Genomic DNA, 23,108 nt, shown 5'->3' on the forward strand with positions numbered 1-23,108 from the left:
TGACTCTTTTCAGAAGAAAAAAAAAAATCATAGTTTACAGAAGTGTCAAAAACATAGCATGAAGTTTTGTCTTGTGTATTTTTTGCTTGAAAAGAGGGGGAAGAAAATCCAGGTGGTTCTTTTTTAAAAAATACATCTCAAAATATATTTCTTTTAAAAAATATGTGTCATAAAATTTTTGTTTTAAAAAGAGAATTCTGAATTACATAGCACAAATACACAAAATTCACATGTGATCTCACATAGCTATTTAAACACAAACTTTCCAAATGGTTGGTTTTTAGGACTGGAGTTCATTCAGCCTCTCATTTGCTCATTTCACTGAGGAAATTACATGTCTGAGGGCATCATCCTTGAATGTAAATTTTAGCAGCACTGTTATTCTTTATAGTGCCAATTGGGTCTTGATAATTATTAATAACACTAGAAATAGGCATCTCCATTTAATTTCCAAAGGATATCAAGTTTTCACTAAAGAAGGAAGTTATTTTGGTTTAATTTGTTGAGAAATTTGGAGTCAGACAGACTTATGGTTAGAATCTAAATTATTGGGCCAGGGATTTAGCTCAGCAGCATAAGTGCCTGTTTTGCAAAGGTGAGGTTGTTAAGTTTCATCCCTGGTACCAAAAAAAACCACAAAAAAACAAAACAAACAAACAAACAAAAAAAGAATCTAAAGCATTTCCTTCTGTTGTTAGTTGGACATTGGTTATTGTAAACATTATATTTATTGGTTTACTGCAATAAACCTCGTATATTTAAGGATAAAATGGGATACATTCTTCATCTTCTGTTGGTGGAGTTACACAACTTTAGTGAAATATTTGTGATCTAGACAAAAATCAATACAGAAATAAAAACATTAGTGTCAAATACATTTTAAAAGAAATCCTTAAGGCTGGAGGTTTAGCTCAGTGGCTATAAGTGCCTGCTTGGCAAACGCGAAGTCCTGAGTTCGATCCCCAGTACAAAAAAAAAAAAAAAATCTTTAAGAAAATCATTAACATGCATTTGGTCCAAAAGTGAACTGATAAATCTCGAAAACATCTATTTACTAGACATTATTATATTTCATTTATCAAATAAAAGATGTATTTTAAGAGAACAAAGGAAGAATTGATGACTAATTCAAAATCACCTTAATCAATCTGTGCATTAATACCCAGCTACAAGAATGTTCACGGTTTGACTCTAGCACTTCAGCTGTGAGTACACATGGGCCTGGGGTAGCTAGGTTTGCTGATTTTCTAAGAGAAGGTGGAAGTGTGATATTTCTTATACTATCAAAGGTATAAAATTTAACAGCAAAGAAAATCAACATTATAAGATTAATGGCTTTTCTATAGAGCAATAATGAGCTGAGAAAGAAAGGGGAAAAACAATTACATTCAAAATGGTTTTAAAAAGTTAAAATAAAATGAATACTTCAGAATCAAACTAAGCAAGGAGATGAAAGATCTGAATAATAAAAGTGAAGAGGACACTACATGATGGATCTCTCACGTTGCTAAAATGACCACATTACCAAAAGCAGTTTACAGATTTGATGCAGCCCCTATCAAAAGTCAATGTCACTCTTTAAAGAATTAGAAAAAGCAGTCTTAAAATTCAAAGGATCCAGAGTAGCTAAAATAATCCTTAGCCAAATATCAAGGCCGGAGGCATCTCAATACTCAATTTGAAGTTATACTGCAAAGCCATAGTAACAGGACAGCAAAGCTACCGGTGTAAAAACAGACATGTAGACACAAACCTACTCAAAGTCATCTGATTCTTAACAAAGAAATTAAAACCATACATTGGAGAAAAGACAACTTCTTTAACAAAAAGGCTGGGAAAATTATATATCCGTATGTACATTGAAATTATATCCTTATCACTTATTCTGTAGAAAAATTTACTGCAAATATATCAAAGTCTTAGGAAAAAGACTGGAAACTTTGGAACTGCTAACACAGCTATCTCTTAACACAATAGCTTCTGGCAAAGACTTCTTCAATAGAATACCAACCGGCAAGAAATAATAGAAAAATCATCAAATAAGACTACAGCAAATTAAGCAGTTTTTGAACATCAAGGGAAACAATCAACAGAGTAAAGAGATGGACTACACAAAGGGATAAAATCTGACATTTACTCTTTGACAAAGGATTAATAGCTAGAGTACGTAAAGAACTCAAAGGACTTAATGGCAAAAAGTTGAACAGCCCAATAAGCACATGTACAAATTAACTGGAAAGACATTTCTTGAAAGAAGACGTGCAAATGGCCAATAAACCCATGAAAAAAATGTTGCAGACATTTAACTATCAGAGCAATACAAATCAAAGTGCTGGGGAGCACGAGGAAGAGTGTTCTGCATTATTACAGGAACATGACCTAGCACAGCTGCTATGGAAATCAGTATGGAAATTCCTCAGAAAATTAAAAATCCAGCCACCATATCACCCACCTATACCTTTCACTGGGATATATCCAAAGGAACTAAAATCAGCATACTATACAGATACCTAAATACCCATCTTTATTATGGCACAATTTGCCATAGCCAAGCCATGGGACCAGCCACAGCCCTCTCCACAGATGAGTGGATAATAAATGTTGTATGAGTGCAAAACTATCCAGACCTAAAGAAAAAAGAAATTCTGTCATTTGTAGGAAAAGGATGGAACTGAAGACCATCAGGTTAAACAAAATAAGTAAAAGTCAGAAAGACAAACATCACATGTTTTCCCTACTCTGTGAAAGTTAAAAAGATGACATGAAAACAAAGTGAGACTGTTATCAGATAAGAGGTGACAATGGGCGAGGGAGGCCAATGAGCGGATGAATATTACCAAACATACACGCACATAGGAAAAGACCACTTTGAAACCCAACATTTTATAAATTAATGGGCACAAACAAAACATTTTTAAAATTAGAAGTTTGGATTAAAATGTGTTTTAGAAAGCATACACTGCTTTTTACTGATATTTTACTCATTTGCAAACAGGTCCCTGTGTGGGTTTGAGCCCAAAGCCTCCGATTCTAATCACTACACATACAATCAGGCCTCACACCAATTTCAGCTCTAAACCTCCCTAACGCAATGGTTTTGGTTAAAAATGTAATACATCAGAGCTTCATTTTCCTCTTGCAAAAAGAGGAGACCTGTCTACTTCACCAAACTATTGTAAAGATTAGAAAACAGAATGAAATGTGAATGAAACCACTGAGTATCTTCTCCTTTTCTGAATAATTTATAAAAATAGGTTGTTATTTAATTGAATTCTCATTATGTGTAGAGCTTATCAGGTTCCTGATTATTTAGAGGTTAAAGCTGTCCTACTAGTTGTTGAAAAGCATAACATTACTTAATGATAAGAAAAGTTTCAAACTATAGATTTTTCTTTCTCTTCTGCAGAGTTAAATGATTCATTATCAAGTCTGAACCAATTTTCTAAGTGACCCAGAGAAAGTGCATCCTTATTATACAAAATCTGTTTCCTGAACAGACTTCTCTTCCCCTGCTCATCTTTCTCCCTCATAAAGGGGTTTCAGCTATTCAAATTATACATCAAGAAGCAGTTAGTGACTACACCAGGTGATCTGAGAACAGATTGAATATACTCAGATTGCAGTTGACTGCACAGTCCAAGATCAACATTCCAAAAGGGCTGGACAGAATAAATATGAACAGTGAATGTTTTCAAAGAACACAAATGTTAGTGAAAGTTCGTTAAGCAAATGATCAGTAACTACAATTACAAATCTTATTTCTGTTCTAGAGTCTTGCCAAGCTCATTTACCTTTGATTTCAGAAATCAGAACCAGAAAGAAAAGAGGAAAACATAAAACCATATACCATAATCGAAAGACTTAGAGAGTGTGTGCAGTCAAGCCTTTAAGGTGAAGGGCATGAGTATGAACCCTGTGTGTTTCTGCCACACATGTGGCCATCGGGTGTTTAAATCTGCGGATGAAAGAAACTTGAAGGTCACACAAGTGATGGAAGCACTGATTTCCCTCACTGCAGGCTGATAGTTTCCTTTCTCTTGTTTTGAAGTGTTGGCCTGCACCCTGCAAGTCTAAATACGGACAATCCAGCTAAAAGAAAAGAGCAGTATGATCTTCCTTCTATGCAAAATTAATTGGGGTGGAGGGAGAAGTTCCTTGTTCCTTTTTAAAAAGACAAGATTTAATTTGAATGATAGTTTGAACATCTGATTCCAAACACTACCAAATCCAAACTTTTATTTTATTTTATTTTATTATTGCCATTTTATTAAGCAAAATATCTTAAAATTAAAATGAAATCAGGCCTGGGAATATGGGTTGATGGTAGAGATTTAATCTTGATCTTTTCATCAAAAATTAATTCACTGATTCATTAAAAGAAAACAAAATTCAAATACTTTCTGCAATGCAGCTAAAAAACATAAATTCTATAAAATACAAAATCCAGTCATTGATTATTTACCTTTTAAATTGCTCTGTGATAGACACAAGAGAAAAGACTGAGTCAGTGGAGGTAAAGAAGTTCCTGCCTTTAGCCCTAAAGCTATGTGGGTGATGGAGAAACCTGAATAATTCCAAGGTATCCATTTTCATAGTCTAAATTCTATAAGAATTCTATTCGAGTCAGTTAGCCAAATTAAAAGGTTATGCATTTTCTTGTGAATTCCAGCATGGAGTTTTTGTAAATTCTCCAAATTGCCATTATATAAAAATTTGTTGATGGGTTGTTTGCTCATGACATAATGGCTTATTGACAGAATGACCTCATGGTCTAGATATTACAGAATGATACTCATTTTAAATTTCTAATTGACCACATTAACATTATAGCGCTAAAGCTCCCCAGAAATCTCTGTTTTGGAAAATATGTTTAAATTTTGTGCGCCTGACCTTCTGAGTTTTAAGAGTTTTAATATGGATTAGTGATAATTATAGTGTAAAGACTCGGCTTATTTTTGGAATGTACCTCTCTCCATGAAATGCTGTGCAAGGAAGAACTGATAAAGAACGTGGGTGAGAAATGTTTGCTTGGTTTACATTCTTAATGTAGTTATACTGGGAGGCATTTGCAAGGAGAGCATTTCCAGTTAAAAACAGAAAGCAGGATGAAAATATCACCCTTTTTTCCTTCAGCACTTGCTGATAGGCATTTTTAGTCAAAATAATTGCAGCAAGATTTCCTTCCCAGAAATACTAAAGACCAAAGAGTTGTTTACTGACCAGAAAGTTTCAGCAAAACTTAGACAGATTTGATTTTCCATGGACATTTTAACTGCAACCGAACTCTAGAATTTCAAGAATTGCACTAAATGCCATGATCTTGACTTAGATGCCAAACAAAGAGAAAGAAGACCTTTTCCCCCTACTTAATTTTCAGTGTGTCAGCAGGTTAGGCGCCCACAGAGCTGGTTGCCCCTGGCGGCCGGAAGGTATGCGTGCCACTGCGTTTGCCAGAATGCCCCACTCTGGCCCAAGCCACTCTTTGCATGTTTAATTTCAAAATTTCAGGAAAGTAAAATGCTGCTTTCATTTGTATTAGGAGTAAAATATATTACCACTTGGGCTTATTTTTTACATGTAAATATGAAAGGATTTTTTTATGATTAGTGAATTTAGCAAAGTGAGTTTCCACCATAGAAAAATAGCTATGAATGTGTACCACAATTAGATGCTAACAATAACTAAATTACTAACTTATTTTTAAGAAATTATAGTGAATCTGAAGATATCGCCTTAATAATGTCACTGCTTCTAATTGCAATTTGGGTTTTGAAAGGAATAAAAAGAGCCACAAAATTGTTCATAGCCTTTCTCGTTATAGCATGTAGTGAAAAATCTTTCATGTAGTGAAATAGTGTATGTTGTGCACTGAACATTCTTGAGATTTTTTTATCAAAATCTAAACATCATGATAATATCGCACATGTAAATACAATCTTATTTTGTTCTAAAGTTGTTTTGCTTACTTGTAATGCTGAGAATCCAGCCCAGGGCCTCACATAGGCTAGGCAAGCCTCCTATTACTGTGTTATACCCCTAGACTGACAGGTAAAAGGGTGAAACTCGGAGTCTAAACAACCACTAGCAGAAATCTACAGTCTTAAGCCGAAAATGTGTCTGGGCTCCAGCTCACCCTTTACTCATCCATTGTTTCATTCAGGCAGTCAGTCGACTGGTGTTTGTTGCACACATAGATGCCCAAATATTCCTTATTAATTGATGAAAAAGACAGTTTTATTGTCTGCCCTCACAGAACTTGTAAGCAAGTGAAAGGACAGGAAAATCAACAAAATAAATAGTTTTAAAATTACCACACAAGCTTATAAAAATAGAAATCAAAACAGAAGATAGACAAATAGGAAGCTCTCAGACTTAAGGTATAAGACAAATCCAACCATTCATGTTTAAAAATGAGGAAAAAGCAGATGAGCAGGATTTCATTTGTGATCTATTATGTACTTGTTTATTGAACATAGTGAAAACACAGGATGATAAAAATCCATTATGCTTTAGTCCATGAAGTCTTAGGAGAGCTAATGTAAGTTGTTCAAATGTGTTCCCTTACAGGATTTGAGTTGGTCACAGAGATTAACAGTATGGGATGCATCATTTTCATACTAGGGGAAAATAACATAAATCTAAAAGAGATTTGTATTTGGTTTTAACATTACTGCTGATGCACATATCTTGTGAACTTCTCGGTCATTCAAACAGAAATTTAACCCGCTGGGGTAAAACTCATTCATTACCAGTAACCAGGAGAAGACCACGGACAATTTAACACCCATTGTGAGATTCAGTGGCAAGACTGGGTAACAAAGCTCATATTTCCTGAAAATAATGCCTGTCTCACAGCTGCTGTAAATCAAGCATGATCTACGTGTATCAAGAAAAGTATTTAAAACCAAAATGTAAAGTTCATCAAGTGGGAGAAAAATCAGCTTGAACAAGAAAGAAAAATTCAGCGGAGACATTTACTGACATAAAAAGATGGTCATCACATATAAAACCAATATGAAGCAACACTTAAGAGTATGATCCACTTATTAAATCTATGCATGGTGTATTTCCACATACACATGGGAAAATGTAAGTATTCCAAACTTCTAATAGTAATGATTTCTTAATAGGTTTATGAGTGATTTTCATCTTCCTTTTATAGATTTCTGAATTATGTCTTTTCCTCCACAATGAAGATGCATTATTTTTAAATGTGAAAAAAGATTTACAATATCTAATTTTTGATGAAAAATTCTTTAAACAGAATATGTTTAGTGTGAAGGCTCTCACTTTCCTACAAACTAGCTGATTTAAAAGGACACTTCCTCAAAATGTGAACTATTTCAGAGACAACAAATTATTTGGCCAGAGCTGGATCACCAAATGGCCACATAAAGTGTATGCCTAGGGCATTAATAACACCAACAAAAAAAGGATGTTGAAATATTAGAATAGTTTGAAAGCAAGTATTTGATTTTTGATAGTCCTAAAAATTGTAGTAGCATTTCTGCTGGAAAGTATGAGAAAGCTGTGAACTGAAATACACTGATTTCTTACCTTCTTATCATTTTTATTTTTAAAGATATGTGAGTGGAGAAATGCTCAGGACACAGGTCGGAGATGGATTCACGTTTTTCAAGATAGATGACCTGTATAAATCATAATGTGGCCTAAGCACAGAAAAAAATATTCTTCTCTGTATTACTCACTATTTCATAGCTAGGATAAAATACCCAACACCTGAAATTTAAAGGTGGAACGGTTTATTTGGTTCACAGCTGCAGTTGGTTCAGTCCATGACCTGCTGACTCCAGGGTAGAAACTATACGGTGGAGTGCACAACTGGTGAGATTTACCCCATGACAGCCAGGAAGGAGACACACACACACACACACACACACACACACACTGCTCATCTCTTCTTGCCAGGACCTGCATGACACACACACACACACACACACACACACACACACTGCTCATCTCTTCTTGCCAGGACCTGCATGACACACACACACACACACACACACACACACACACACACACACACTGCTCATCTCTTCTTGCCAGGACCTGCATGAGTGCTAACAGCACATGGACTCACCAGTGGTTTAACCCAGTGTTATATACAGCTCATTCTCATCCAATTACCTTTCAAAAGCCTCACCTGTGAATGAATATATGAGACTTTGGGGAGACATTTAAGATCTAAACCATAACACTCTGTGTCATTAAAAAGTTTGTGTCATTAAAAAGGTTTTTTGCAATAAAATGTGTTCATATCAGCTTTTTTTAAAGCCCTGATTTTTATCCAGATTCTTCCATGATTTTCTGAAATACCGAGACCCCAATTTTCTTCAAAATGTTTTTGTGTCATTTTCTTCGTTTTAGGCAAATGAAATTTAATATGGTCCAATACCATGTAACCTGAAATATTTTTAAAATACAAATAAAATGAGCAATACAATGAAGAATTATTATATTTTATATATGAAATTTGCAAGACAATTTGTCACATGTTCTAACTTGGTAGATTTAGACTCATAAGACTTGGGATCCAGCCCCTGCTAAACCATTTAAGAAACACACTTTGGACAAAATGTAACCTCCTTCAATCTGTTTCCACTTATTTAAAACAATTATAATAACTTTACTGATATGCTAGAACTGTTGTAAATATAAAATAATAATGAATGGAAAATATAAAAACAATAATAAATTATATTTGTACTAGGAGTATTGACAGTAATAATAATTATATTGTTTTGATTATTAAATGACTTCAGATATGTATATTTTAGATCCTCCAAGGAGATTCTATGTTGCTAGCATATGCAAATTCTGTCAGTAATGTAAGAGCTCCACAAATAGTTGTTCTCCGGTTCATTAATTCATCTTGTTCAAAAACACATTTTCATTAGTAGGATAATGGTATATGTAAACTGGGGGGATTATAACTGATTCCTCAGAATAACAACCAAGTGTACACTTAGTTTATTTATTTCAATTAAAGCTGATTATTGAGTTACTTATGTTGAACCCTCCATGATAAATGTAGTTTTCTTTTAAACTTCTAAAATGTGAAACAAACCATTAGTCTTTTTATGAATCAATGAGAAATACAGAAAACAGTTTTTACTCTCCAAATATTTTCTAAGCTACTATTAAGGAGATTTGCAGCATGAACATAAAATTAAAATATGTTCTATGGACAATTGAAAAAATATGAAACATCCTGTCATAAAGCAATGAATTAAATCATATGTGTTTTAATTACAACAAGTTTTAATAAAAGCTTACGTAACAGCCGAATTATTTAATTTTATTTCTCTAACATGAATGGTATTTTCAAAACAGTGTTTGGGTGTAAAGTAGTATCATTCAACACATTTAAACTATGATTTGTGTATATCAAATCATTTATTTTTTGTGACATCAGATTGGTAGGTCTTTATTTTGTACAAGGGGTGATTAGAAGTCACAGCAAATATTTAAATTTAAGAAACGAATTTGTTACGTTAAAAGACACATTATCAAGAATGATGGCATAAATTTGTTAGAAGTGAAGGGGAATGTTTTAAGCATTGCTAGAGAGGTTAAGGCAAAGTTTCTTTTACTTGAATACATTTTTATATAAACATTCACTGTATGTTTTGATCATCCCTCATTGATCAATTTTTGTTGAATAAAAATATTATTATGTGTCCTTATGCACCTTATTCACCAGATCTGGGGCTTTGTATCTGCTGCATTTGCCTCAAAGTCAAAAAGACCATGAAATGTGAGACTCTGAGCTGATTCAGGACATTGAGGCAGCCACAGCAGCGCTACTATAGACACTTACGAAAGAAGATTTCCAGAACGGCTTCAGAAAGCGGCGAGAACAAATGGCAGCGTGTCTTTTGCTATAATGATTTTTCACATTTAAACTTCTGCAATATATTTTGATCATATGTGGTACCTAAACTCCACTGAGTCATATATTACACTTAAAAAAATTAACCATACAAAGGGGGATGGTTGTAGTATAGTTATTCAGCATCATAATGTAAAGAGGCTGAGAGAAAAAGGTTCTTATAAATAGGCTAATCCTTGGATCCTGACAAGATTACACAAAGATTTCTCCAGGCAGATGATCAATTAGTTTCTTTAATAATATCAGATTTTGTAATTTAGAAGCCCATTAAAGAATGGAGACTGTTATAGGTCTAGAAATACCCAATGTGAAGCAACTACCACACACTTTTAAGGGATGACTTACTCTAGAAAAAGCTAGAGGAGTTCCTGAGAAGAAATCTACTCCATCCTAGACAAATGCATTCCAAATCATATTTTTTTGGAGCTTTGGATGAAATAAGAGTATACTATATTATCCAGTTATCTCCATGACCTCTCACACTTACTCTGAGAAACTTACATTTTCTATTTTGGATTTTCATTTTTCCTAATGAAGTTGAAGATCACTGACCATATTTTAGGCTCTAAAATACAGCAATAACTAAAGTCCTATATAAAGCACATGACTATCTTATCTCAAGCTTTTACTTTTCCAAATGAAATAACTCTGGTTTCATTACCCTTCTTCAGAGATAATCTAACCGTAGAGCTGAAGCAGCCTACAGTGAGTACCAAGTCCTATACGGATATGTCTCTGTTCAAACTCCACCAACTTTACCCACAAAACTACATCTGAGTGGAAACTCAACACAAAGGAAATAAAAACAAAGCTCCATAATATTCACTTGCATTGTATGAAATGGATCAGTCACCACAGTTTTCTGAGGTTTACTGTAGCTGTGTCTGAAACTTTCACTTTTGTAAGTCAAAAATTATCTTTTGGAAGTCAGAAAGCTTATCATTGAAAGATTTAGCATACATAGTGTTAGAACATTTTTGATACCACGTAGAAGCCCAGTACTTTCTTCCTTGTTCTACTTTATGTATGTTTTACAATTAGGCAGATGGTACCATAAGTTTACAAAGTTTGATTCTATATAATATGTACTATGAGCATATCAAATTAAGTCATTAAAAAAACCTTCTCATATGTAAATCAAGTAAGACGCTCATTCTCTACTAAACCATAAACCGACATATGTAAAAATCATAAATGAAGGAGCCAGGCATAAAATAAAACACAAGATTAAATTCAAAACAATACTGTTACTTTGCATCACAAAAATGTGTGCACTGACAATGGTATTGTGGGAGAAAAGATTGATGGGTAAAAATCAGTGCCTACGATGAATGTAATATTACTAATACAGTTTTACCTGCAAGAGATTTTCTGGCTTTGATTCAATGAAATCCGTTATCCTAGGTGGTAATGGAGCCCTGCATGCTACTCACCTCAGTCATATTTAGTCCCTGAGCAGCATCAAAGCCTTGATATAATAAAAGGTCAAGCAAATCGGACTAAGCATTTATAAACTACCCCCTCCATTTCAACTACAAACCACACATTCTCCTGCTAAGCCCTGTTCACTCCCTTTCATTGTATAAGCAGGCTAATTTGGAAATGGCTTGCCTAAGGTACTAGAGAACACCTCGATTTTCAAAATAATCCTACTTTTCTACTTAATCACAGGAACAGACCTATCACAACATTTGAAAGAACTGTAAAATGGTGTCTCAATACTAAAGGAATGAAGAGCCAACAGCAACACTATTCAACAAAATGAATGCATTTTACCTTCCAGCTCAGTTGTGCTGCCTGAGATACAAGGTATAAACATGAAAAGGTTGGAGTGTAATTTCAAGAAAAACGCTTCATTTCATCATTCATTTGCAAGATGCTGGATGTAAAATAATAATACAAGCCACCTCCCTTTCCCAGCATTTTAAATCCGAGGCCCTTGATATCACTCCTCACAAACCCAATTAAAAATCAAGAAACAAGCTATGAATGCACATCTAGCTGGGTAATAAAGATCAAATCATAGACATCTGTCCTAATTGGTCACAATGAAACTAAGAGACAATAAGGAGACTAAACCTCACATTAATCGAAATGAAGCCAATGAATAATAATACAAACCAGAAGCATAGTTTCAAAAATATGCAAATACTTCCGAGCATGCAAGGACATTTATAACCCGTAAAAATGACAGTAAAGGAATCACATGCTGCATATAAATATGCTTCACAAATGTGATATAAATTCTAAGTAACACACACATATATAATATGAATAACCACACGGTGTATATGTGTATGTTCACAACCAAATCTATGTGCAAAAAAATGAAACTCTGACTCTGGAATGGTTTTTCAACAAGAGTACATCAGAAGATGCTATAGAATGCTGGATCCTTGGGACCCTTAGCAAAACCAGCTTAGAATTAGGCCAGGAAGACTGAACCACCGAATGTGTTTCTGAGGAAGGCCCAACCCTATTTATGAGAGCTGCAAATGAAATGATTCCTTTCACAACACCCTTTTCTTGTTGTGAGCTCTTTTTCCACCCCCTGATTTTGTCGCTAAGCTTGAGAGGAAAGGAATCAAGTGGCTCAGTCTGTATTCTGAGCCAATTTGCAATAAAAATTAGACCCCCAATTTTCTTTAAAAACACAAGCAGACGCCTTCTCACTTCTCCCTTTCTGGTAACCTTGGTCTCCCTCCATCCTCAGCTCTGTCACCACATCTCCCCCTCCTAGTCTGAGAGACAGGAGTCATTGTTTAAGTCCAGGCCGCAAATGTGCACACAAGTCATTTAACAACGAGCTAAAGGTAGCCTGCTGCCTCCCACTCACCACGCTGAGAGCCAGAGGAACTGCTGAAAGGAGGGAGAGATGCAAACAGAATCCATTTTCCTCATGACCAAGTTGGATGCAGCCTCAAAACCCAACATCAGCAGCGGTCGCCGGGATTTTTTTTTTTTTTCCTCCAATCTCTGGCTGGCGACAGGGCGAATAGGAACCACCCTTCCAGCTCCTCTAGAGTATCAGCAGTAGAGGCGGCGGCAGCAGCGGCTGGAGCGAGGCAGGCAGCATCACCACTGAGGCCTCCTCCCTCTTGGAGGATGGGGTGAGCTCCCAAGCAGCCAGGAACTTGCAGCAGACATCTCCTCTGGCTCCTCCTTTCCTTCCCCCACCTCACGGCCCCACCCCTGCTGCGGAAGAGGCTGCCGGCTAGGCAGCTGCTGGTTGTCATGGCAATGACCAATGGCGAGCAGCGGGCTAAGGAGGAGGGGATGAGAGGAGGGGTTGAGTGGGATCGGAAGGGGAGGGGGCACAGTGAGCAGCCTGGGCTGGAGGGCAGTGAAGTTGAGCGGCAGCCTCTGAGGTGCTGCTGGTGTCTCCTACCCTGGATTCCAGGTCGTTCGAGGTGGGGCAAGGCGGGGACTGGGGGCGGGGTTGGCAAAGGAAGAGAATAATTAGAAATTTAATAGAAATCCAGTTTGAAATATATCAAACAGCTTAGCTATAGCTTTTACATTTTCTAGAGCTTTCCAATAAATTGTTAAATTTGCAATCAGAAAAAACAAGAATACAAGTAGAAAAACTTAATTCGTGTGATAGGTGAATATTAGGCACATTTGTTTGCCCTTGATGGCATCTTTTAGGTAATGCTACTCAGGATTATTGAAGGCAAAATGAATGGCTGGACGCTGCAATACAGTGACAGGCCAATTCTTTTGCACTATTGAGGATTTGCTCTCAGGTGAGCTGCTTGACTTCACCTTTGAAGAGGACCTGGAGTTGTTGAGGCAGCCCTGGAAAAAGCAGTTTGGAAACCAGGAACCCGACATTTCTTTGAACCAAGATTCTCAGCAGCACCAGTAGGTGGACAGTTCCCTGTCTCTTTAGTGTCAGACTCGTAGAGCATTCAACAACCCGCTGGCGATTCCACGCTATTTTCACGGATGCCCTTTTGGAACTCAGAAGCCAGTTGGCAGTCAGGGTCGTAGGGAGGGAAAGGGAAAATGCAGTCAGCAGTGATGAGCTCTAAGCACGTTGCATTTTACTATAAATTATAGATAACACTGGATTTATCTCATGCAGCAGTTGTAAAGATTGTGATAATGCACTAAAAGCATTTGGCTTGCAATAATGTACACTAAATACTATTATCACTCCTATTAGTACTATAGTAGTATCTTGCAGTGATCACTTAATCTAAGGTTTTAGGGGAGAGCATGGCATCTCAGGTAAAAGAAAAAGTTAAGGTGAAAACACTAAATACATGACAGTCATGATGCCATGATGATGGTAGTGGTGGTGTCCTGGAGATCCTAAGAGATGACATGTCCTCTTAAACATGACAGTTGATGATATGGTAAACCTTGCAGGTGTTACATTTCCCAAATTTACATGCTTATTAAAACTGACTCTCCTAACAAGACCATTTACTACTGTAATCATTAAACTCTCTACAGTTCCGCCACAGAGTACAGAAAATCTTTGTTCTTAACATGTAGTTATTTTCAAGTTCATCTGGGATTACACATGGCACAGCCAGCCTAAATTCTAATTTTGGTGCTAATATATAGTAAAGACATGTTTTAGATCAACTTCATGGACTCCCCTGAACCTATGTGTCTTTGTCTGTAAGGTGGAAGCATGCACAGACTCCTATGAGTTACTGTAAAAATTAAATGAGAGTAGCTGTGCAAAGCATTAGCAGACTGTGTAGTGTCTAGCAAGTGTTCAGTACATCTTGACTATAATTGCTGGTGCTCTTTCAGAAGTGATAAATATGAAAGCAAGAGAGAACTTCTTTCCTGAGTGGGGTCACTCGATGCCAGAGATTTATTCTGACAAAACTGATTGGAAAGTGACCAAGTGGTCCAGAAAAGGGCATTGATCCTGCCTTAGGGTCCCACTCGCTCATTTTCTTTCTATGTCCGTGGAGCACTATTACTATTGATAGTAATGTTCTTTAAATATTCATTTAAAAAATAAATAGTTATTTTTGTGATTTACTTTATTTGCTACCAGTTTATGGTTTTGAAATTTGTCTCCAGTAGTAAAACATAAATTAAAATTAGGAGGTTAAAGAGATTGGCCCCAGAGAAACAAACTGAACCCCAATCATTAACATTTTTCTTTTTCATAAAACAGAAAAATTTATTATAACTTTTAACTGAGAAAATTTAAATTTTTACTCCTCTACTATTTTACCATGCTTTATTTTTTCACATGGTATGTAAATTATATATAATTGTTATATTATAGTGTAGTGTTTTATATATAAAGTATGACATAATTTAATATATGAAAGCATATTATATAATATAATGCATAATATACCATGTAATAGTCAAAATATACTATATTATTTGTGCTTTTAAAATTTTTGTAATTCAAGTTTTCCAACTAGAATTTAAGCTATAAATAGTAAGCATTTTTGCTTACTCTGTCTTTATTTGTGACCAGTGTTGGCCTTGTTAGTTGCTCATAAGTGTTTGCTGAAGAATAAACAAGTAAATAAATAAAATAAGAAACATATTAACCCATGTCTGTGTGTTATTAAATACTACTTTGTCCTTTATATATTTTATACTTCTCATAATTAAAAAAGATGATTACATTATCTTATTAAGCATGTATACCTATTACCATAATGTCCATCAACCATCGATTTTGAAAATTGCTGTTAAAATTAAAATGCTTACTGTTTTATACTCAAAATGTGTAGCACGTCCTCACTGGTGTACACGGTGCTCTTTAGGAAATGCCTGCTTCCTTCTAGCAGCTTCTTGCCCAATAAAACAATGGTGACCAGATCATCTACCTCTATAGGGGCTTTTCTAGCGTGAAATTTGAACTCTTCGAGAATCTGAAAAAGTACAGGGTGTGGATCTTGGCTCAAAAACAGCATTAAAATTGCAGATGATGCCACAGCAAAGTGGGAGGAAGCTGCTCAGTGTGGGTTTGGGAGACTGACTTCCCGGATTGATCTGTGCTATGCTAGTTATTTTCTGAGTGACCTTGACAATTTGCTTAAACCTCCTCCGCCTTGGTTTCTTCACCTACATGGTATTATTTTACACTTACTCCATAGGGTGGTGTTATGTTGAAACTCAAAGTTGTTTGTGTCAAGTACTAAGGAATATTTACCATGTGATAAGAATAAGTTCATATCCTTATTTTAATAACTACAGTGTTATACAGTGCATGTTTCTAGATTGTCCACTCGGTTCACTTGCGGCTGTTCTGAAACCTTGCTGTAATGCTTGTAGATCTGCTGTCAGCAGCCTGGAGAAATTCTGGTGTTTCTCACAGAGACAGGCAAATGCTCTTGTTTTCCCAAAGAAGGGACCAAAAGCAAGTTCATATATGACTGTTGTTTATCTTGTCTGTAAAAGTTTATTAGCACATCGTGTATTTATAAAGAACATTAAATGTAAGCTGTAAAGCTGTGCTTGAGTTGACTAAGAATAAGATATGATTGTGATCCCACTACATGTCCTTTACTGACAGTATGAGTGAGCAAGTGTGTTGGAACTCTCGTGTGAGCTCTCTGTTCCTAACACATATGGTAACTCCCTGCATAGCAGTGTAACGCTTTTGTCTTGGGGTCATGGTTTTGATGAGTGTCCCCCAAAGGCCCATGTGTTCCAGGTTTGGTCCTCAGGGTGGTAAATCTGGGAGATGATGGAAATTTTAAGAGGCGCAGTCTAGAAAAGGGTCTTCAGGTAAATCCATTGAGAACATGGTCTGGAAGAAGATGGCAAAAACTTGATCTCTCTCTCTCTCTTTCTCTCTCTCTCTCTCTCCTGAGAAATTAGCTCTACCACTCTTTCTCACTATTCTATATCAGGAATCCATAGCAATTTCAGGCCATGTAGCATTGGACTGGACCCTCTAGAATCATAAGCTAAATAAAACTTCTCTTTTCATAAATTAATTGCCTCAAGTATTTTTTCCTACAAATTTGTTGAAAGATTCTACCTCCTTCACTTCTCAAAACACATAAACACACTAGCTCCTTCCTCTGTTTCTTTTCTTTCATTTGGAGGATTAAGTTTTGTCAGTAACTAAGGACTTAACATGCTGTATGAGATGGAAAGATGAAATCAACAGAATAAACTTCTTACAGTAGAAAAAGAAATATGATGTTGGCAATGACTACTGCTCAATTAGCTTCATTAAATAAAATTTACATGAAAGTTTTACATGCAAAACTTTGCTCCAGTGCAAAAACTGACTTAGTGGCAGACATCATGTGCACTTAGGTTAAAAAAAAAATTATCAAGGACACCAAAGAAATCAGAAAAGTGTCTGGTTCAATGAACTTTTTTATAATCAGAAAATCTAGAAATATGCCAGATCAATCTCAGTTTAGGTGCTAGATTTATTCAAGTTGTAGTATAGTTTTTTTTTTTAGAAATATATGTGAAACACCATACGTTTCATGATTTTTGTACTTACTTATTTTAGGATTCAAAATGTCTTATTACAACCCCAGGAATAAGAACATAAGCCCTAATGTACAAAAAAGCACATGTTCCCTTTAGCAAACAAGGAATAATTCCTAATTTGTAAAACCTGTAGGCTACTGGATGAGACAGCCAGAAAAAGATCATTTAAAAAACTTATCAAATTTGTGGCAAATTGTCTTAAGTGCTGTGAATTAATGAAAGAATGTAAGGACCAGGAATGGACCGAGGGAGAATGACTATGATATGATTTAACTCATGATATGATTTACTATATGTTTCTCCTGTAAGAACAATGCCAATGGGCTGGGGATTTAGCTCAGTGGCATAAGCACCTGCCTTGCAAGCAGGTGGTTGTGAGTTCGATCCCCGCTACTGATAAATAAATAAATAAATAAATAAAAACAAGAATAATTTGAAGATAAAGAAAGCCAGAGTGAAAAGTATTTTTGAAGACAGGAGCAAGTGAAACATATCTGTTAAGGATGAAGTCGGGATGAAGGAAAGTTGGGAATGTGGTCAGGGCACCTTGTAACCCACTGCGTGGTAACTGCTTTACTTAAATCCAGTGAAGAGCCACTGTTGCAGGGCAGGTGTTTCACTGTAGCTGTAAGAATTCTGGGAAACCCTGCGGTAAGTCAAAGTGGGTGAAGTTAACATGCCATGATCCTCTAAGCTGTTGAAGATAATGATTAGGTTAGGATGGTAAAGTTGATGTAAAATTGGACCGTTTCAAATACATTTTAGAGATGAAATTGTGAACACTTACCAATCAATTAGATCTTAGAGTCAAGGAAGAGGGAAGCATCAAAGATTACTTCTAAGAAGCTAACTCCTTTCTGCCATGTAACAGGCTATACTATCATACTTCAATTTTGATCTACTATGCTGAGGAATGGCCTCAGAGATCTGAATACAGAAAATTATCCAGAAACTTGAAAAGTGTCTAAGCACTCAGTTTGCAGGTCCCTCTTCTCTGCTTCCTCAGGCTTGGTGCCTTTAAGAATTCAGCATTGGTGACCAACTGATACGTCATCATCTCTGTGCTGAGCTCATGCTCCTGCCAGAAAGCAATGTGCCTGAGAAGTCTAGGTGAGGCCTCCAAGAAACACTAGGAGTTTCGTCCTTAAAATGCCCAAGGGCTTGAAAAGTGGGTGCAAACCAGAAATGGCCTTCCTCTTCTCTGGGTGTTTGGGCAGTGTTCCCTTCCTCACCTAGCTTGTTTTTTTTCTCATGTTGTCTGTCATCCTGCCACCTTTATATCATTGACCTTGTAGCCATATCTTCTGTCTGCCTGACTATCCTCATCTATGAAGAAGCTAGGATAATAATTTTCCTTATCTACTAAGTGGATTATGTTTATAAAGACTTGCGCATATACCTGGCATGGGGAAGAGTGTTTGTGAATCCCAATAGTTTCACTCTGTAATCACCTCCTCCATATCTGATCCTTTCTCATAAAACTCTTGAAAATCTCAGTCATTTCCTTCGGGGTTCCAAGTTTTTTATATAAAATTTTAGCATCTATCATCTTAACAACCCAAAATTGTCCCTTAGGTGACCAAACAGCTGACCACTTATTTTCCACTGAAAGACTTGCCAGGTGCAAGGGACTGGTGGAAAAACACCTCTCAGAAAGTGGAGCCTACAGATTTCATGGTCTGTTTCACATATTTATGAGCCAGCGTTCAGAAATATTCATATCCTCTATTTACTTTTTATTACTATTTGATTTGTTTCTTACAGTTGATCTGAAGTGTGAAATTGGAAGCCTTAAAAGTTTGCCAACAGTTCCATGTTAGAAAGTCAGGAGATTTGAGAATTGTGGATATTGAAACACTTCTCTACCAAGGATGAAAACAAAACAAAACAAAATCACTTGTGTGACAAATGCATCCAGCTACGGCCACGTTGCTTCCTCCTGGGACTCTTTTAAAATGACCCTCACTCTACAAGCTGATGGCCTCTACTAGGGTGTCAAAAAAATTGCTGCCCTGGATCAAGTCAGTTTGATACTGAATGAAGAGAATGAAAGAAATACAAGACCGAGCCCAGAGAGAGCCATTAGACTTCGGGAAAGCAGCCTACTTCATTTTGACCCTTCCAAGCTTCTTTTCTTTTTATCTCAAGTCCAAAATCCTTCCTTTTTCTGTTTTCATTTCTTCCAATAAATTTATTAAATTTTAATAAGTCCAAATCTGTCTGTGAAATAAATCTATAAAACTTTCAACTCTTCTTGGAATACAATTCTCAAAAACGATAAAATCAGGACACTTAGGCAAATGTAATATTATTATTATTTGATAATTGGATGTTAAAACTTGTCCAAAGAGCACTTGAGAAGCTAGATATTTATACACAAAATACAAATAAACAAGAATGACTTTTCTTGTAGAATCTCACTAAAATCTTCAGCTCTGAGATAAAACACAATGCACAAGATTAATCTTTATGCCCTGTATTACTCTCACCATCTTGTTTTTGACTGATGTCCCCCTATTCTGTTTTGCTTGATAGTACCAGGTTCGAAAGTTTAGGCAACAGCTGTGAAGATAGTGAGATTCATTATGACGCCCATTCTCATTGACTATTATCTACTTTTGAAGACCTATAATGTCTCCAATGTTTTGGTTTTGTCGGTTTTGTTCTTTACTGTTTTGTTCAATTTTATTATAACTAATGATATAGGCAATTCTATTAGAGATAGCGGGAGGCACTATGGTAACCATTGTTGATCACCTTGTATTATGCTTTTACATTATCTATTATGTCCACCCTTTTGATTTGACTGACTGTTCTGTTATGTCACATTTGGTTCTACTCCCTTCCAAAAAAGTAATAAGAACTGTGGGAGCAACAAAACCCAAAATGTGTAATTGTCATTGTACAAAAGAGAGGAAAAGAAAGTGCTTTAAATGATATAACTGCATGTATATTTAAGTGTATAAGATAGATAATGATATCACTGAGTTTTGTTGGATCATTGAACAGAACTGTTTGCAGTCTGTTGGAATGTCCACTTTACAAGCTTTAGTTTTCTGACTTGAACAATTATTTCTAAGATGACAATATGTAATCCATTAACTAGTGATTTTCTACTGTTTATTTTTTTCTGTAAATCTGTATAACTTGTACCCTTTCTCTGCTTTTTTTTTCTCCTTAAATAAAATTTTTAAAAAAATTAATCTTCATGACCATGTATAAATTCAGGTAATGGTGACTTTTTTTGTAAATAACAATAGCCAGGTTTGGTGTCACATGAATCAGCAGATCAAATGGAAATTAATCTATTTTTTTTTCTTGAGAAAAACCTCAGATGAGATTTAAGGGCACAATAATCTGATACTAAAGTCAGAAATGAAATTTCATATTTTTTATCCTAAAAAAATTTCATATTTTTTATCTGCCAGATTATTGACTCTCATCCAGTTAATTACAACATGCCCACACTGGGGTTCTTATATCATTGAAATCTTTATTTCTCAAGATATCCTCCCACGTTACTGCAATATTCATGGCAGAGAGATAAACAACTTAAACAGAACCAAAAGAAGAAGAAGAAAAAGAAGAAGAAGAAGAAGAAGAAGAAGAAGAAGAAGAAGAAGAAGAAGAAGAAGAAGAAGAAGAAAGAGGAGGAGGAGGTAGAGGAGGAGGAGAGGAACAGGAAGAGGAGGATGAAAAAGAGAAGGAGAGAGGAGAATGATGTTTCCAGGTAATAGGTGCAGCTAGCCTTGAGCCTTCTTGAGGCAGTCATACTAGGCGTTGGGTGTCCTGTACTTTACATAGAAGATCCATCTGGCTCAGCGCTTGCATACAAAGGGACCAGCTAATTCTGGTCTGATGGCCCTTCTAAAAGAAAGTAGAAAGAACTCTCACTTCACTGAAAGCGCTTCTTGCAGAGGGGAAAGAACTTTCTCCTTCTCAAAAGGGCAAAAGGCAGAAGAGGGCATGACTTTCCCTAGCCTTAAAGGGACAGCTGTATATGTTTTCTTGGTAAGGATCAAAAGCAATCAGCAGGGCAAACACTGTGTTCTGGAGGAAATGAAGATTCCTGCAGAAGGTGGGAGGCACGCCGATCATGTGTGCGGTGCATCCCGAAACAGCAAGCCCTGTTTGGTGGCACTGAAATAAGGCGAGTCTGAGAAGGGGGCGCCAAAGGCTGCAGTGATGCTTTCTCTCCTGTAACAATCCCTTGGGGACTGTTAAAGAAATAGGGCAGCAGAGGACTCAGAAGGCAATTGGGAAGTATATTGAATAGGACTGAGGCCTTTCGGTGTGAGTAGGTGAGGGATCATTTGTTTACATAGGCAAGCCAGGGTCCAGCCTATGTAGTTATAGAGTGAGTTGTTATTTTCAAGTTCTGTACCTGGTCTCTCGCAGCTTCCCTGCAGACAGACAAGCTGGGAGTGCGCTGTAGAGATGGAATGGGGTACCAAGTCACAGGCTGGTCCCTAGTCTGACTCCTCACGCTTCATTTCCTCTACATTAAAGCACACAACCGTGATTGAAATTGTGACTTTTGCTTGCACAATTTGCTCATACCTAAATTTCCTGTTAATCTATTTTTTTTTCATGAAGAAAGATTTTCTTGAAACACAAGTAAAGGAGGAATTTTTGCTTCGTGACTGGTCTAGGGGTGTCTTGCAGAGGTCAGTTCAGAGCCCAAGGTTTCACAATTCTCATTATGTTCAACACTGATAAACTGTGGCTCCCACCTCTTTCTTTAAATGGTGGCTACTCTTACAAGGCCTGGAACTCTGTGGTTATTCACTTTTCTCTGTGAAGTTAGTGTACAGACACAATGGAGCCCAGAGCAGAGTGGGTCTCAATGTCATGTACAATATCCTGACTCCAGAAACCCTGAAATTTTTACAGGATAATACAGAAAAATGGACCAGACCCTTTCCCAGAACACTGAGAGTTTGATCTGCTGTGGGAGGAAAGTGTGGTATTCAAGACTGTTCTGTTGTTGGATCCTGCTCTTGCCTCCTGAAGGACCTCATATTTAATAATGCTATGAAAGGTGAGTTAAACTTCTTTACCTGGCTCTCATACTACTCTACATGAGATTTTTCAAAGTCATTACTCAAGAAGCAATTAAAAATTTCACTTCTTTCCACAAGTCCAGATAGTTCAATTTCCAAGCTTTTCTTGTTTTATCTATAATCATCAAACTATTGAATACCCAGAAAGAAAGAAGAATTCATTACCGGCTTATGATTATTTGCATGGATTCCCAACAAGATACAATTTGCCTTTGTAGCATTGGATACTTTTTAAATATAAAAGCAAGAGATATGGCATATTGTTTCTCATGCAAATTCCTTAGTAATTTTTGAGATTTTCTGGTCTTTATAACAGAGTAGATCTTTACTCTGTATTTCAATACATTGTAATGACTAACGACTTAATACTTAATTATCAAGAATTAGAAGGTGTGGTGAATCAGGGAAAACAGAGCTCTAGTATTTTCTCCACTTTAATATGCATCTCAATTTTCGCCCCTAAGACATGACAGCATGCTGATGTCAAGGGAGAAATAAATGTTCTTTGCATCATGTTATGTCTTGGTTTCCAAAAATTTTCCAGAAAGTAGCCTCTATTGGTCTTTATATGTAAATACTTTTGAAGATAATAGATTTGTTTCATATGTCTTCCTAGACAGACAAGTCTTCATATCCTAGACATATGCGTGGGTTATCAAGCTCAGAAATATAATTCATGCCTA

At 36.3% G+C, this 23,108-nt stretch overlaps 1 protein-coding gene and 1 long non-coding RNA gene across 5 annotated transcripts in view; one reads left to right on the forward strand and one right to left on the reverse strand.

Moving 5' to 3' along the window:
• The window catches only part of Jakmip2 (janus kinase and microtubule interacting protein 2), a 163,088-nt gene extending 149,991 nt beyond the window's left edge, over positions 1–13,097 (reverse strand). For 3 of the 4 annotated variants that reach the window (XM_063232329.1, XM_005006979.4, XM_003477322.5), the window contains exon 1: positions 12,750–13,096. The gene's annotated coding sequence lies outside the window, so the exon portion shown is untranslated. Of the gene's footprint in view, positions 1–12,749 lie in introns of all 4 variants that reach the window. The other variant, XM_063232330.1, reaches the window with a different exon arrangement.
• Positions 13,098–13,161: 64 nt separating this feature from the next.
• Positions 13,162–20,565, forward strand: LOC134471922 (uncharacterized). Its single transcript, XR_010041667.1, has 2 exons — positions 13,162–13,323; positions 19,127–20,565. It is a non-coding gene; the product is annotated as an uncharacterized LOC134471922 (long non-coding RNA).
• The last annotated feature ends 2,543 nt before the right edge of the window (positions 20,566–23,108 follow it).

Source organism: Cavia porcellus, unplaced genomic scaffold (genome assembly GCF_034190915.1).
Source record: "Cavia porcellus strain 051 isolate PalLab524CR breed Dunkin Hartley unplaced genomic scaffold, mCavPor4.1 scaffold_21, whole genome shotgun sequence".
Lineage (NCBI taxonomy): Eukaryota > Metazoa > Chordata > Mammalia > Rodentia > Caviidae > Cavia > Cavia porcellus.